The sequence below is a fragment of the Pezoporus flaviventris genome, unplaced genomic scaffold, assembly GCF_033815535.1.
Source record: "Pezoporus flaviventris isolate CSIRO_AGI_PZ_B2104156 unplaced genomic scaffold, CSIRO_AGI_Pfla_v1 ptg000030l, whole genome shotgun sequence".
In the NCBI taxonomy this organism is placed as follows: Eukaryota; Metazoa; Chordata; class Aves; order Psittaciformes; family Psittacidae; genus Pezoporus; species Pezoporus flaviventris.
This window is the reverse complement of record NW_026892578.1, coordinates 5,339,092-5,348,035: the sequence shown is the minus strand read 5'-3', so window position 1 is coordinate 5,348,035 and position 8,944 is coordinate 5,339,092. Positions and strand designations below refer to the sequence as shown.

The 8,944-nt window shown below is 39.5% G+C and overlaps 1 long non-coding RNA gene across 1 annotated transcript; it reads right to left on the bottom strand.

The window, feature by feature from the left end:
* Window positions 1-5,214: 5,214 nt before the first annotated feature.
* Window positions 5,215-8,628, bottom strand: LOC133272613 (uncharacterized). Its single transcript, XR_009744484.1, has 3 exons — window positions 8,219-8,628; window positions 6,509-6,634; window positions 5,215-5,557 (listed from the first exon to the last, which is right to left on the bottom strand). It is a non-coding gene; the product is annotated as an uncharacterized LOC133272613 (long non-coding RNA).
* Window positions 8,629-8,944: the final 316 nt, after the last annotated feature.

Below are 8,944 nucleotides of genomic sequence, written 5' to 3'. Positions count from 1 at the left end.
CACCGTTAAATTATTTCTAGAAGACACAACAGAGACCATACAAGACATACTAATATGGGCAGCTGCCAGTAATAAGTTCATGCATCAGGTATACTCTCTCTCACATCTCATGCATCTGATGGCAAATGCCTGCAGGACTAAACACGTAGGGTGTGATGAGGTTTTGGGGTGATACTTGCTGGTACAAAGACACAATAAAAAGGGACCTTCATACTCCTGTGGAACTAGTTAAAGGCCTCTTACTGGGAAACTTATTAGGACCTCCCTTATGCATGATTTAACCTTCATTTCCCTGGTCCTGATCCAGAGTCCACTGAAACAGTGAAAATGTCCATTTCCTTTGGTGAGTGTTGCATTGCTCTCTTTTTTTCTTTTTTTTTTTTTTTTTGGTAAATTCATGCCTTAGTTAAGTCCAGATCAGCCATTCAATTGTATAATGGCAAACTCCAGCTTCACAAAACCTGTTCACGGCACCCAGAAACTAATTTTCTAGCTGAAAATGGTAAGACCTTCAAATAGTCACAGCATGGGGTGTTTGCCTTTCCGGTTTTAGAGCCTATTGATTCAAATGTACCTGCATCACATTCTTAAATTGTTCCTACATCCCTAAGACTTAGAAATTCTTTTTGCTTTTGTTAATGAAAACAGTCTCTTGCACAGGCACCTCCCCCAAGGATCTAAGGCTTTAAGAATGACATATTTAATGAAAGCACAAGGGTTAGTTTGTGCTGACTTGTGGTTAACTCATGTTAATCACACTAAGTAATGCTGAGCCATAGGTCTGGGGGGAAATAGTCGCACTGAACAGTAAATTTGGCAAAACCTGGTTTTCTAAGGAGTGAGAATATTTGCCAAGTCAAATCAACTCTTACAAACTGTTCTAGCCAAAAAAAAAAAAAATGAAGAAATGTAAAAAATGTCAAAACACTCCTCAACATTGTTTGAGTGAAATGTTCTATTTCAGAAACATCAACACCTTGTATCCTCATTTTCTAAGTAACACACTGATATTTTCTATTTGGAAAGGCATTTTTTGCTACAAACTGAACTGAGCTTCAGAAAAGCAGTGTTAGAAAGGGTTAAATAACCTGATAATTAAACTTGAGGAATTGCCTCAAGCCAGCTGGTCTTGGCATGGTTTTTCAAAACAAAAATCTTCAAATCCACTGTAATTTGCTGCGAGGAAACCCATAGCTTCTTAGCTGTGAGGAGATGGCTTAGTAGCTTAAAGTTATTAGGAAGGAATTGTCTTCCTAAATTTGACTACCAGTTTTGACAACATTTCCTCAATGACCTTGACTACATCATTCAACCTTCTGTGCTTCAGCTTCCTACCTGCGTTTTCCTAGGATTGTATCGAAATCATCTCGTGTCAAGAACATTAATTTATCAGTATGGATTGTCATTTACTTTTCAGTTTATCTGTGACAAGGCTGTCTTGTAATGTCATTGTCATCTTATTAACTGGGAAAGTAGAGCTGTATGAGTATTTTTACCCCACTGTGGATTATAGGAGTTTGGTTGGTGTGGTTATTTCCATTCCTCTAAGTAATTGAGTGGTTCTTCTAGTGTGTTTGTATGCATTCCTAATCTGTTCCAGCTCACATTTGCCCCTCAGTAATCATTCCTTCAAAAATAATTGTATTGAACTGTGGAAAATAATAAAGAGAAACGTCATTGTACGCACAGTGCCGCACACAGTTCCTTCCCCGGTGGAGGAAGGTTTCTCGTGCAACCTACTGTGTGCTCATGATTTTTGCTTTCTTCACAAGGAAATGAAATGAATTTCAACAACCAAGCTTTAACCACCAGTAAAATACTAACCCTCTGGCACAGGTCATTACCAACAAGGCAAAGAGGCTCACACAGAAGCAAATACTTGTGCCTAACCTGTGCTCTGGGACCTCTCAGAAGTTTTGCAATATCCATTACTGGGACTAAGCCATTGTAAAGGTATTTGTGCACAGCAAGTTTCCAAATTCCCTTTCTTTTTCTATCGCACTCACTGGTCACTGGTGGCCCATGGGCTGCTGGGTGGCACCTTGATGGGGACAACACAAGACCTCTGCTCCCAAGGGACCTGTGTGGGACATGGTATTGCTGCATGGCACAGGCACAGCAGCAGCCCCAAGCAATGCAGTTTCTCGAGTGTCTGCTGACCAAAACTGTCCCTCTTCCAGCAACAAGCAAGGAGCAAAAATACTGGACAATTCCCAATACTGAGTTTCATTTTGTAGTAAATGGAAATATTTTGCTCCTAAACTATAAAAACATAAAATAGAAGTGTTTATCTAGCTTACACATGGATTATTTTCCAGAATGCAAATGGCCTCTGGCCACATATGCACTGTTCCTAGGACAAGGAAAACCCTCCAGCTCTGCCCTGCTGGACTCTGCCTCAACTCCCAGATAGAACAGCCCAGGGACTTTCTCACATCCCCACCATTAAACTCTCCGAAGGCAGGGTGGCCAAGCCCAAATCGCCTTACAGAGCAGTCCCAGGCAGACACTGGGCTGCCCAGCAGAGCACCTTGCTGCCCTGGCCAAAACCCACACCCACACCTTTGCTGGGGCTCCAGCCTCAGTACCACTACTGGAGTGTCTTGGGAGCACCAACAAATTTATCTGGGAGGGAAAGGCTGAATATTGCTGCTAACATCTTGCTCATGGGACACGGACACTGTCAGAGCTAAACAATACACCTGAGGTCACAGCAACTGACTGTGAGAGAGGCAAGCAGAGGCCAGGGCACTGCCAGGCCACCCAAGTGCTTCATGAGCCCCAGTGCACATCCTAAGAGCCTCTCTAGAGTGCAAATGGTCACAGCAACACTTCACAAGCATGAAAACGTAAAACTTCAGCTGGTGGGAATTCAAATAATGTATGGCAATGAGTATGAGGAGAGGGTGTGATCACATGCACAAGCACATGCACTCCAAGGAGAAACCAAAGGGAAACTCAGGCCACCTGTAGGACCTATCTGCTCTCTGTGGAAAGCAGAGTAACGACTAGAGATCGTGTTTTTACAGCTGATTTCAGTTTTCCAGCTTGTGATGCTGAGCAACAAAAGAAAACGCTTCTTCCAAACAGAAGTACACATATGTTTTGGGAGATGTAACTTGTTAATTACTTTATATGAAATAATACATTTGGCTGGGGGTAATGTTATATGTTGCTTCATGGTTTTTATTCAAATCCAGTAATGATACTTCATAAATTCTTAACTTCAACAGGACTCCAACACAAGCTTAGCTGCTTTGCTGAACAGAAGTGAGTTTCATCATCCACCCAAAGATAAGCAAATGCTTATTTCCTTCAATTCTTCTTGGGAAAACAGCTGGAATCTTGAACTTCTTGAAATTCTTTCTCAATCCTAATCCATATTTCTATCTTATTCAATTTTCTATTAGGACTCATTGCAGATTTTTCTGTTCCTTGCTGAAACATTGACAGAATGTCTTCTAACATCTCGTCTTCTTACAGAAATAAAAAGTATGCTTAACTCCATAAAAGATGTATTCAGCAGGAAAACCCATAAATTTGACTAGCCGTTGTTACATTTGTTACTATCTCTTCCAGTGCAGGAACCCATTTCTGGAAGAGGAAACATGCCAAGGCTTCCAAAACATGCCAAGGCTTCCAAACTAGTAATGCATATTTTTAGCAGGGCACTATATCTTTTGGTAAAGGCTTTGCCTTTGAAGTTGATGACCCTCTGCGATAGCCACATGAGCTTAATTTTGAAGCTGCAAATTCAGTTGCTGTTGAAATATACAGCAAAATTGCAGTTCATTTATCTGCTAAATGTTCAGCACCTGCCTCCTTTCACTACATGCCAGCATGGATAACTTTTCCTCCAAATACTACAACTGTGTTTAAAACCTCTCACGTTTTTTTCTGAAGATACTATAGAAAACTAAGAATCAGTTTATGAGCTACAGGTATTTTTGGATCCCTACAGCTGTACATTGGGTATTTGCAGGGTTCTTTTCTGTCACTGCTAGGTACCACCAGGTCTGTACATATGCTTGCTTGGTTCTGCCTGCTATTATGATATCAGGGTAGGGGTTTAACATAAAAAGACCTTGATCCTGAATAGATTAGAGAAAAATATTTTGATCAAAAGAGCAAGTTTTGCACTGTGCTTTCAAAGAAGTAGGTATAGGCAGAGCTTGTTAATTTGAAGCATGAAGGAGCCCTGATTTTCAGAGACTCCATTTCCTATGAAGGGAAACCTCCAGGAAGCAAATCTTCCGTCATTGTTTATGGTCTGTGCTAAGCCAAATCCCAAAGAATTCAGTATAAGCTCATCTCCACTGACTCTAAGGCTTGTCCTCCACTGACTTGATGATGTAGATGGTCAAACCATCAGAGACATCTAAGGAAACACACACAGTTGCTACTGCAGGATGGTAAAAGCAAGACACCCTAAACCCCACGTTGCCTCTGCTGTGCACTACACAACTGATCAGAGAAGATTCTCAAACAAAAGGGATTTTTCTTTAGATGTTTTATTTGCCTCAGGCTGGATTAAAGAACATTTGCTCAGAGCACATGCATCTTCTTTTAAAAATGGTCATGACCAGAGCAGTACCTCTGCAAAGAAAAGATGTGTTAAGAAAAAAAGACACCTGAAAATATGTTTTCTTCAGAAATTCTGTGTTCTCCAGCATCAGTGCTGATTTTCTTATTGGCCTTGAGGGAGCACTGCTACATGCATTTTGGCTGGTTAGCAAAACCAAGCAAGAATGACTGCCAGGTATTTGAAATGCCTGCGCATCTTTTCCATTACACCAGGATAAATACTGCTCTCTGTTATAAACACAGGGTCTGGTTATATTCCCATCAATGTTAGAGGCAAATTTCCCATTGACTTTAACAGTGCAACACAGGGCCTTTACAAAACAGACAGGGTACCTTTGTATTTCCTACTGAATATGAAAAAGAAAAACCTGTGTACCAAAGTCTTTGATCAAAAAGAAAACAAACACATCTTAGGGGCTTTTTAATAACTTTTTCCCCAATAAAAAGAGTAAAGTTGGCCTGAAATTATTATACCTGTTTGAACAGAAAGCATACTTTCTTTCTAGCTAGGCATTATATCATTCAATCTATGAACACAGAGATGTAATATAAAGTAATAAAGAGGAAATACAAGATAAAGTAAGATACAGACATATTAAATTGCTTAATGAAAACACAAGAGAAAAAGAGTGAGTAGAAAATATGGTTTCCTTTATTGAGAAAAATCCCTTTTCAAATGCTTAATCAATATTAGGTTCGTATTTCCTGACTTGAGATATTTTTTACATTTATTTTTTTAGAAAGTTATTAAATATCTTTAATGAATATAGATTGTCGCTTCTCTGCAGCCTGGCCTGGCAGCATCCTGGATAGATTGTTCTCTCTTACTCTGCTTTCTTTCTACAGCTGACTGTTCCAAGCAGTCCATCTCATAATTTAATTTCAGATCATTCTTGTCACTGAATTCCATCCCATAAATGTAAATACGTATTTGCAAATGCAGCTGGGGAAAAGGAAATCCTGAAGGATCATGCTGTTGGTGATCTGGAGATGAGTCAAATTAACATGGAACATTTGTTATCACTTAATATTTTTATGTTCTTGTACTGCAGACCAGATTGAGGCAATAAGAGGATTGTAGTTAAACCACTAGTATTCCTGTTTTATCAATATTCATTGTCCACATTCTATTAAATACCAGAGTCTAGTGACCAGGCTGTAAGAATCTGAGACTTCAGTCAGTGCCTGAGGCCATAAAGCCACCTGCTCCACCATGGCATCTATCCTTAAGTTGTCCAGAATGACATCTATCCTTAAGTTGTAAAAAAAAGCTTCTATGGTAACAACAGCTTCTATGGTGTTTGTAAATAGCCAGTTCTCCGCATTCTCCCACCACAGACCACTGGGGATGTAAGCCCACCACCCTGAACAATACCCCATGAATGCCTCTTGAGAGATCACTAAAAATTAGTGAATATCAGCTGAGGCGCCTTAAACCGTACTGTGTTTTGGACTGTACCCATGGCCAAGGGGCACGCAGGTCAGGGAGGGCTGGAGCCCTCCACGTACTGTGTGTACCATACAGCACTGGCTGGAGGGGAGGAGCAGTTCCTAGAGGTGCCCTGGATTGGTTGTGCTGGGGTTATGGAAAGCATAGGAGGGGACCATGTAGAGACAGGCAAATAAACCATAGTGTATTGAAGCAATCTTACTTATATATCCAAGTTAAATTTGACCGGTTTCTAAGGAGTACCACTACAACCAGCATGTACATATCACCTGGAGCATCATCTCCTTCCATTATAAAAATCTAATGATGCTTTATAAACAGAAATGCGGTCAAGCTAGAAATAAGCTGTCACACAAAATGCTGACGTCTCGAAATACAAAGAGTATCTGAGAGATTTTTTTTTCTCATTAAAAATACTGCATTTGTTTTTCTCAAATGAAGTAGAAGTCATAAGAAAAATCAACATTACATTACCTAATTGTCCTTATTTTCATTTTGAATTCCCCCAGCGCGGGGCTGGGACAGCTCCGCTCCTTTGCACCGAGTGCCATGACAACCAACAGACCCATCGGATACCTGCATTGCCATCCTGCTCGTTACCTGGAGAAAAATGTACATACCAAACACTCAAACTCTTTTTAGACTTATTAAATATAAATAACTAATATGATTTGACCTAGATAGCTGAATGTAATGTATCATAACATCCCAGTATAAAACAACCCTAAATGTAAAAGCATTTATGTACATTACGGAGACTAAGTAAAGTTGCTACAATGAGATCATCAGTTTTATTATGTTTTAAGAGAAGATTTCCTTAAGAAAAAAGCTTTGAAAGTGAAAAATGTGAGTACGGTATTCAAGACTTTAAGTACTAATTCTGTGCTGTAAGTACAAATTTCCATCGACAGCGTAGTTAAAGCACTCCTATAAATTATATACATCACAAATCTCTGTAATTAGTGTCCCCAAAGAAAAAATTATTTTAAGTTGCTCTTAGAGCTCTAGCTTTTTCACTTTACTGGAACCCAAAAATATCACAGCATTTAGCAGTATCCATCTATAAAACAAGCTGTAGTTACATATACATTCAAACACAAATAAAGAAAATACAGATATATGAGTTTACGGCCACTAGCCATTACAGAAACACCACTTATGAAAAGGTGTATCCAACTCAATGTAAGTCTAATGCTTCTCTTTCATCTTGCAGTTGATCGATACATATGAGAAATTTTATATGATACCAATGTTCAATTTGCATTTGATGTGCAAAACCCAACAATACATCCAGCTTTACTTCTCGTCCTTATAAATGATGTTATCATTTTAACAGATAACCTATTTAAACATCCTAATGTTTCTCTAAGCACCATCTTTCTGGTAGCTGACCCTTGCAAGAGAATATAAGATTCTTACCTGAAAAATGACAAAGAGCTGCAGACCAAGCTTCACACTTCAGCTGAATCAAGGCTCTCATTTAATTAGCACATCTTTATCTCATCCCAATTTATATTAATGAATTTCTTGGCAATACAGGAAAAAGGCCTGGCACCTGCACCCTAGGACCTAGGTAAAGAAACTGCTTTAAAGAGGATGAGTTTGGAGTTCTTTGTCTGATTTTAACTTTATTCACTTTCATTGTCCTGTTCTCTAATCAGTATTATTAGATTCTACCACAGCTTCCTCTTCAAACATCTCTCCAGTCTTCTTTCCTCATATCACTGAATTCCCACAGCCTTTGTTTTGTATTTGATTTTCTCCCCTTTAATGTCTCTCCAAACATTTAATTGCTTTTTCAGTTTCCCAGATAACATCCAGAGATGTTCAAACATTAATGGCTTTGCTTCTAGCTACTGACCAGCCATATAAATCTGTTCACACACCACAACTCTCTTCATGAAAATTAGGTTCAACTCTGTCCCAAACTTCAATACAAAATCTGTTTGAAATCTGTTGATTTAAACCAGTGTGCCACTACAAACACAGTTGTCGATGCAGAACAACCACCTTCATGACCCTCATGTTTTGACACGTTTGAATCTGTCAGGAAGTCCAAATGAATTTCATTTGTAGCTGGGAGACAAATAAAACTGATTTGGGTGGAGGTTCCCCCATAAACTAATTGCATTAGACTCAGCACTGCCTTTCATCTGGTACCACACTCATTCATCTTTTGCTTACAGGAAGGGGAGACTACTTCTTCTGCCACTCCTAATTCGGACCACGCAAGCTCCAGCAAAGATGCACAAGTTGGCTTGAGGCTGGAATTTTGCCCGCAGGAGCTGGTGAAATCACTTCTTCTCTGTTTGAGAACAAACTACACTCACACGAGTGCATCAGGGAAGGAGGACCGTAGGAAAACATAACTAAACTGCTTGTACATGTTGTCCTCTGTGGAATGTTCTTATTCCTCTTCTTTATGATGGCCTAAGTGAGAAAAAAAAGATAAACATTTAACTAACATGTGAGGTCACCCTGATTATTTATTACTGGGACTTGTTTGTTTGTTTGTTTGCAGCTGCTAACTTCATTCACTGAAGTACCCCCTGGATGCAGTTTCCAACAGAAAATTTATTAACTGGAATTGAATATCAAAACCACCAGATATGCACAGCTGCACTATGGAAATGTATGTTATCGCCTGCACGTTATCCTGGTTTTTTTCAGAGTTTAAATGAATGTTTGAAAGAGGAACATGGGGGTAAAAGATTTAGAGGAAAAATATGTAAAAACAAAAGCATCAGATTTGAAGCCCTATATATGACCCAACGGTACTCAACTACCTATGAAATACATTGTCGTGGTTTAAACCCAGTCAGGTAACTTGTTCACTCACTCCCAGTGAGTGGTGCCAAGCTGACAACAATCAAGGTCCGTGTTCGTCTACCCCCCCCTCCCTGCACCGGG